This window comes from Rattus rattus, chromosome 13, assembly GCF_011064425.1.
Source record: "Rattus rattus isolate New Zealand chromosome 13, Rrattus_CSIRO_v1, whole genome shotgun sequence".
NCBI classification, from domain to species: Eukaryota; Metazoa; Chordata; class Mammalia; order Rodentia; family Muridae; genus Rattus; species Rattus rattus.
Window position 1 is genome coordinate 33,589,094 of NC_046166.1, and position 8,851 is coordinate 33,597,944.

An 8,851-nucleotide genomic window follows, 5' to 3' on the forward strand; every position below is an offset into this window, starting at 1 on the left:
CTTATTGACAGCTCTGAAAAAATCTAAAGTTTTACTCTTAAAGTAATTAATTTCAAAAATAAACTTATTTTATCTTTGGGTAGATGAGGAAGCTAAGATTGGAGAAGAGTTTCTCTTTAAAAAACTTTGGTCTTTCCTTAAATGCTTTGCTCAGTAAGTACAAATGAATGCAAAGTGGCACCGTTTTAAAATCCTATGGTCAGGCTTTGATGAGAAGGGAGAACTCTGAAACAGGTTGGTTACTGCTGTTAACAACAGAGATGGGAAAGAAACAGCAAAAGCTTCTCTTAGCTGGAAGTGTCGAAGAAAACTTAGTAAATTTAATTCACCTCGAGTTCCTAAGTTTCTCCAAACTGTCAAATTTACTAGAACACACAAATTTTAAAGCAAGCACCCAGAAGGCCTTTAATGCTAATGCTGTTTATGGGGCTCCCTTAGCGAAAGTAGATGCGCTTTAAAAGCTTGCCTGCAATCAGTCTGCTTTTAAGAACCTTCCAGGATTTCTAAGGGAAGGAAATCACTGCCTTTGGAGTACTATCTTTCACAGAGTTTGTTTTACTAAAAACAGTAATATGTTTTATTCAGTCCATTTTCTAAAAAATTTTGGCAGATCCTACAGAGATGTGCACGTGATTCAGTAACAGGGCTTGGCTGAGATATTATTCTCTTCCTGCTGTGTTTATTGGTACTAAAATTCATTATAAACCCAAAGGAATTTATTTTTATGTTGCAGAATTATGGTTATTCAGACTTCATGGATTCTTGAGTGCATCTGTCAAGTGACAATTGGGAAAGTGCAAAATTATGCTAAAATGTGTTGTTAGCATTCTTCATCTACTATCGATGGGGTGCGAAATATTTTTAAAAGTTTTGTTTTCTTTTTTTTTAGTTTTAGTTTTTATATTTCTTATTTTTTCCACAAAGTACTTCCTTGGGGACATTCAACAACAAAACAGCTTTGAGGCATGGAAATTACTTCTTACAAGTCTGAAGTATCCTTGCTGCAGAAGAACCTGCACTAGGGTATGACTTTCTGGGCATTCAGGTCTGTGCATAGGGAAGGACAACAAACTCTTAGAGATGAAGACACTGGAGTTGCTGTAACATGGAATCAACTTTTCCATCTGGTCTAAATCGGTGAGCATGTGGGAGTCTCTCTTTTGCCAAAATATGACTAAGAATTATGCAGAAACTTTTCTAGGGCTAAATTCTACACAGGCCAAAGTAGTCTCGGGATGATGATGACATGTTGTATTTCTAATTAGTGTAAACCCACTATTGATCAAGAGTTTGTTCCCATGAATCATATTCTCAGAATGATTTACTGAGTCTGTTGATAAAAACTTGTAAACTCAAGAGCCTTTAAGATCATAAGGAAAGGTCTAAATTATGATAAAATAACAAAGTAAAATAATATCTCCAACAAAAGACAGTTGTTCCCCTCCAAATAGACATGCTAGTATTTGAATTTTTTATTGCTGGGGTGATACTTTTATTAATTTAGCGATAAATATTTAAAATGAAAACCTGTTTTCTTGAAAGCCAGTTTGTAATATTTAGCTGTTTTTTCTGAATAATATTTTATATTTGAGTACCTTTTGAGTCTGACAGGTAACAATATTTTGCCTTGCTCACTCAAAAGTGGTGTAAGTGGGGACAGAGACCTGTTCGGCAGTCATGATGTCTGCATAAATTATGAACCTCATGCATCTTACTATCATAAAGTTTAAAATGCCCCTCTTTGTATTCCTATTTGCTGTATTTATATAACGTCAGGCATTTGGGGATTTAACAGGCAATAGGTATATCATGATAGATTTTTTGCCTTGTATGTTTAAGACATCATGCTTGATATACAGCACTACAATAAAGAACACACACACACACACACACACACACACACACACACAAATTGGTTTGTAACTATTTTCTGACACACTCTAGCTTGTCTTCTTTCTGTTTTTCTTTCTTTCTTTCTTTTTCTTTATTTAAGTTTTATTTTATTTTAGTATTTCTTTTACAGGGCTCTCCTCTAGCTCTGGTTGTCCTGAAACTCACTCTGTAGACTAAAATGGCCTCTGACATAGAGATCATCCTGCCTCTGCCTCCCACCCCCAAGTGCTAGAATTAAAAGTCTGCCCCACCACTACCACCCAGCTTCCTTTGTTTTTACTGCCTGTTTGGGCAAGAAAGTTTTACATTGTTGTAAACCCTTTTTCTCTCATGCTTTTATTGCTTGTGGTTTTGGTAACTTATTAAAAATTCAATTTTCTCTGTATTTTCTTTTGTACTTTTAGAGCTTGGGATATTTTAGTTATATTGTTAATCTGTGTAGAATTTTGTGTGTGTGTGTGTGTGTGTGTGTGTGTGTGTGTGTGTTACATCTACTCATGACATTGTATCTCCAACTCCCCACAGACCCCAGCAGCATATCCCTCTCCTAATTTTGTGTCCTTGAGTCTATCATTTGATATGAGGATGATGCTGAAAGAAAGAATGAAAGTCATGGAACTAATTAGAGGATTGTGAAGAAATGAAATACAAATGACTGAAGAAACACTTTAGGAGAAATGTTCAACATCCTAAGTCACTAGGGAAATGAAAATTAAAACTACTTTGAGATGTCCTCTCATCGAGTTCAGAGTTGTTAAAATAAAGTTTAAAAAGAAAAAAGAAAAGAGCACAAGATAACTAAAAATTGCTGGATTGAAAGTGGCAAAAGAGGAATACATATTCACTGCTGATGGGAGTGTAAATTAGTGCAGTCACTGTGTAAATCAGTGTGGCTGTGCCTCCAAATGCTACGAATACACCTATAACATGATCCAGCTATCCCATCTTGTACATATCCAAAGGACCCTTTACTCTCCTTATCCATATATTCATGACTGCTCTATTCACAACACAAGCCAGGAAATGGAAACAGACTAGATGCCACCAACTGATGAATGGATGATGAAAATATAGTGCAATTACACAATGAGCTATTACTCAGCTGTTAAGAAGAAGAAATTAAGGAAATTGCAGGCAAATGAATAGAACTGGAATCACTCTGAGTCAGAAAACCCAGATCCTAAAACACTGTTTTATCTCATTTTTGGATGTTAGCTGTTAATCTTTACATATGTGTTACATTTGTAATAATCAAAGACATCATAAAATTACTAACGTTATTTTGGGGGATGGAGGAGCTCAAGGGAGGAGATATAGGATGCATGGTATAAAATATTTAAAAAAAAAAACAAGTAATGGAACAGTAAGGATAGATTTGGGACTGGGGAGGGGAAGGAATGTTAGAGGAGGGAATACCGAGAAAAATAATAACAGTATGTCACATGAAACCCAACTGCTCTAGAAGCCTATGTGTGTGCAGGCAAATATGTGTTCACATGTATGTGTGTAAATGTGTGTTGCAAAGGTATATATAGTGCATACATATATCATTAAAAGAACTTAAACTGTACTAGTTAACCCATAATGGGGCAACAATACCTATTCAAGAAAATAACTGCTAATATATAAAATCCCCAAACCAGAAATGAGTTGCTTCTTTTGGAGTTGCTGGTCAATGAAATCTGATAGAGCCCAAATATTACAGGCTTGCTCTTGATGATATCCATTACTTGTTAATAGACCCTTCTGCTGAATAGATCGCATATTTGAGTCATAGAACATGGAGAAATTCATCTGATACTGACCTGGAAGCAATTTTTATTTATGTTGTGTTCACAGAATTATTATAGAAGATCAGTTGGACAATAACTGTGTGTGTTCATTTTTTGCCTCTTTATTTTGCACTATTAGAGTATGCTTTTGTTCTTCTACTGAGAAAACTGAACTAGGCAGAGCCAGGCTGACTCCATGACAGGCTGCAAACCAGCAGTTTAGGAAGCTAGGCTTACGTTTCTGTTTCCCAGAACTGGAAAGGTCCAAAGCAAGTCATTCCTGGAAAAAACATCCCCTCGCACAGGATCAGCCAATCAGGAAGCTGCCCTATGACCTAGTTTGAATCAAGTATAGTTAATCAGCAAAAGTCCCCACATCCCCTTGGAGCCTTAACCAATTACAAAAGCACTGATAGCCTTGGAGATAGAGCTAACCAATCAAGGGAAAGAAAGTTAAAATCACTCACTCTTACCCTAACAGGATTTGAATTGACCCTGCAAAGTCCACCCACACCTCTGTTTTCTATCCCCATGGTAGACCCCTGCATGCAGGTTCTCTGCAGAATAAATGCTCTTTGCTCTTGCACACTGTTTGAGTCTAATTATCTGTTTTCATGAATCATGGACTCTTACACACCAGGACCATACAATTTTGATTATTATAGCTCATGATATAATTTGAAGATAAAGATTCCTTCAGTTTGCGTAATTTAATATTTCAATATTTGCCTCTTTCTGGTCATTTCACTTTTATTTCCTCAGATGGATTTCAAGATGAGAACCATACCCAAGCTCTATGAATGCATGACTCAGGCTGAACCCAGAATATTTCTTTCTGTGTTCTAACTATCCCTAGTCTTGATGCTTCTAGTCTATGTACAATATAAGCTTCGAAGCTGACTGAGTCAATCTAACTGAATTGCTCTGCTTGGCCTCATATTAACTTTGGCAATCTGTTCTAATCTTCTGGCTCCTTCTCATTCTCTGGCTCATTCTGTCTTCACCTGTGTCTTGCTTCTCTCTGTCCTCCATCTTTGTAAAACTCTCCTACTAAAACCCATTCTCTCTCTCTCTCTCTCTCTCTCTCTCTCTCTCTCTCTCTCTCTCTCTCTCTCAAGTAGCCTCTACTTGTCTTCTGTTCTTCTGTGAGTTGGCAGATCCAATCTCTGAATTATTCTCTCAAATCTTTCTCTGATTAATAACTTTGCCTGGTCCTCAATTAGGGGTCACTTTCAAACATGGCTGCTTCCTTCTTCAAACTAACCTTACCTTCATTGTTAGGAATTAAAGGTGGTACTGAGGGAATGTCTGCATTCCAGCCAAATCATATTAAAATCCAGGGCATGTTTGCATTCTAGCCAGATGTGATCTGTTATCTTTGGGTGTGATCCCTTGCCGGAGCAGCCATGTTTATGTTTTAAAATTCCTCTGTAAATGTAGTGGCACATGAATATCAGCTATGATTTTACTACTTTAAAGAATACACTTAAGTGTTGTTTGTAATTGAAACTATCGCTTTAAACAGCAAGTTGACATTAATCGTATTTGGTCTGATTAACTATCAAGCCTTGAAAAACTTTAGCAATCTTTCCTATGTTCTGACACATATGTATGTGACAAAAGTCCTTTCAAAGAAGAGGGACCCAGTGTTTTTACTTTTTTTTCCTCCAAAAGTTAGTGGGATGATCAATTCTCAAATAGCTAGGTCAGGTAGAAAGAAATTTATAAACTGGACCTCATTTGTTGTACACCACCACTAATTAAGAGTCACAGTTTGAGCCGGGTGGTGGGAGTGCACATCTTTAATGCAAACACTTAGAGGCAGAGGCAGGTGGATCTTTGAGTTTGAGGATAGCCTTATCTGCAGAGCAAGTTCCAGGACATCCAGGGGTACACAGAAAACCCTGTTTCAAAAACAAAAGCAAACAAATGAGAGAGAGAGAGAGAGAGAGAGAGAGAGAGAGAGAGAGAAAGGGAGGGAGAGAGAAAGGGAGGGAGGGAGGAGGAGGAAGGAAGGGGAGGGAGGAAGGGGAGGGAGAGGAGATGGAGATGGAGATGGAGAGGGAGAGTTAGTTTGAGCCTACAAAAAAGAAATACTCTGGTAACTCAGCTACATCAGCTCCCTCTGACTCCTTGATATAGGAGTGAAGGGAAATTAAAGTGATGGAGGGTCAGTCAGCCTGCTCACAGCTGTAAAGATAGGCTGATAAGATGTGTAAGCTGAGAGTTTATTTAAGTCATCACCTTCTCACACTGGGAAAAGATAAAAAGGAAGGAGTTGGCTTTTACAGCAGAGAAACATCTCGTCCTTCAAGCTTTCTGCCAGCAAGAATAATTTCCTTTTAGATTTATGGCTTATAATCTTTATGTTCTTATGGATGTGGAAGAAATTAAAGACTAGCCAATATTTCTTTTCCTTTTACATTTTCATAACATCTTACCATTTAATAGAAACTATATACAGTAATTTCACTATATTTTACATAGAGGATCCACCACAGAAATATGCATTAGTTAAAAGCAAGAAGAATTAAGGAGAGCCCAGACCTATGAGCTGCTTTTCTCAGTCACAGCTCACTAGGAAAAGGGGTTTATATTGCCCAAGTATGTGAAGCAGAGGAAAGGCTTCAATACAGGTTTTAGATACAGCTAGCCAGACACCAACAGCCCCACCTGGAGAGCACCATTCTTGACCACAACTTGGCCTAGACATGCATGTGGATTTCTGTCTGTGACCTATAAAGTCCCATTATAGAAATGTCTCTTCCCTAAGGCACAGTCTCCAAAATGCATTACATCCCATAGGCAGGGGCCACCTCATGTTCTTCCTTGCAAAAAAATCCCAAAACTTAAATACTAAATATCCATGCTGCACAAACTTGGATTATGTTTGTCTATAGCACTCTAAAGTCCTGAAAGAAACAATTTAGTCTGAGCTCTCCCTGTTCAGGGAGAGATGATCAGAGATATGCTTTTCTGAAGAATGGAAAGTTCAAATCCAAAGGGAAACAATTCCCACATGAACTGTCAACTGATAGAAGTGTGTTCTGGTTTTCCATTTGCAGTAACCAATCAAAGTTGAGGGAATGGTGCACAGGCTTTCTCTGCATTTCAAGGTCCCTGGAATCTGCACCCATCCCAGCCATCTGCATCTGTCTGGGGCTTCCAAATCTCTGGCAGTATTTAAAGAGAACCTGATTTGTATCCTGACAGATATGAGCAAGGCAGTGTCTAGTCATCAGAAGAGACTGGTTGGAGCAGCAAACATCATCCACAAAGGCTAAGCACCTCTGACTGGAATGAGTGGTATGAGGCAGTTGAGCAGACCCACCTGTGGCCAGCGTTCTGAGTTCCTTCGACTGCCTGTGTAATAAGGCTCCTACTCCATAGTGCTGACTGTATTGCCTAAGATATTTTAGTCACTTTAAATTTTCTCTGTCTCTTTGGCCAAAAGTCCCTCAGGGCCAGTCAGGAGACTCCTACCTAAAGCTTCATGTTCCACTTTCCGATTATGCAAATAACAACACTTCTTCTCTTTGAGCAAGTGTTGTAGACATTTAAACTGATCAATGTACAAAGATTGCAAACAAATTAGCTTTTCTCTCATAATAAGAGCCGTTTCTTCAGCTGTATGGATACCAGCATGTTTTAGAGGATCTTCTTGATCACTGTCTATGCTACCAGCTTCATTGTCAGGGTCACCACTCCATGTCTCATTCACAGTAATGGGTTCTTTGTCCCCATCACTCCAGCTGTCTTCATCCAGTATCTAGGGAGCTTGCTTCACTTCAGCTACTCTTTTGGAGTCTGCAAGCTCAGCTCTGTTTTAGCATATGAGCTCAACTGGCACAAGAGGGTTTCACTCATGAGGTCTGGGTTGCTCTTCTTCATTTGAGTTAGGGTATTCCTTCAAGTGTGTCAGCACAGAAAGACACCCCTCTTTCTTCTCTGGCTTTTGGGCAGCACTGGGGCACCTTTCTCTCTTCTTCATCGAAATGTAACTTCATTGTTTGAAGAATACATTCTTGTCTTCAAGAATATGCTTAATGCAAAACTCCTGCCTCTCCAGACTCAGCTGAGAGTAAATGAACAAGAAAGGGCCTCCTGAGATCCAGGCACTGGGGTGATCCTTCCCTGATTCACTGGCAAAACATGAATCCAAATCCTGTCCATACGCAAACCTTCTCTCTACTTGCCTTCTGCTCTTCCCAATATCACTTTCAGTATTTTGAGCAGTTCTGTTTCACTTGGAGTCTTCTATGGATTGGTAAAAATGTAAGAGAAAGTATGGCTTTATCACAAGATTCATAGGGAGTCACAATGTACACCATCATTGACAAATATCAATGGTGGTAGGGATGTATATTGTTAAATGCAGAGTCAAGGCAGAACCCTGTGTTTCTGCAGACATAATTCATCTTCTCAAGAAATCCTCCAAAACAATGGGCATGTATCTGTGGAGGATCAAAGGACTCTTGTGAATTGAGAAGTTGCGAACGCTTGGTTTCCACAAAGTTAATCCTCATTGTCTTTGTGTCTCTATGTCACTATCTTTGTCTCCTCGATGTCTCTCTTTCTGAATACTATCATCTTAAAAATATCCTCCAGTAAAACACAGAAACCAAGCCCAAAGCAAACAAACAAAACTCAAAAACTAGTTAACTTCACAAATGACCCATAAATTATACTGAACTGTTAGTTTGTTTTACATATTAGCCAAAGCTTTGAAATGTTTTACAATTTTCCTATCCTTCAAAATTACTCATAAACTGCTACACTTTGGAGATGCCAGAGGAGCCAACACTAAGCAAGCTTGAAGTCTGACTGATGCTAAACAAAACAAAACTTTCGGTCAGCTATTTTTATTGCCAGCCTGAGTGTAGATCAGATATTTCAAGCACATTTCAGCTTTTTAACTAGATCTGGAGGAAGCCTAACCATGTACATACATGTTTAACCCACTTATTACCCTATTAAGTGGAGGGGCAAAGTGATTCTTGCTATAGAGTCACCAAATTATCAGATTCTAGTTCTTTTTCAAGGTTCTTTGGATGAGTATAGAAATTTCAAAGGATTCATTCAAGATATTGTTGCTGAACTGAACAAATACTTAAAAGGCAGTTTCAGACTTCTCACTTTCCTTAAGTCTGGAATTACTTTCTGACTGTAAGTATTGGGAAAATAAT

General features: G+C 38.3%; 1 pseudogene; it reads right to left on the reverse strand.

Moving 5' to 3' along the window:
• Window positions 1-6,625: 6,625 nt before the first annotated feature.
• LOC116915010 lies at window positions 6,626-7,838 on the reverse strand (annotated as a pseudogene).
• Window positions 7,839-8,851: the final 1,013 nt, after the last annotated feature.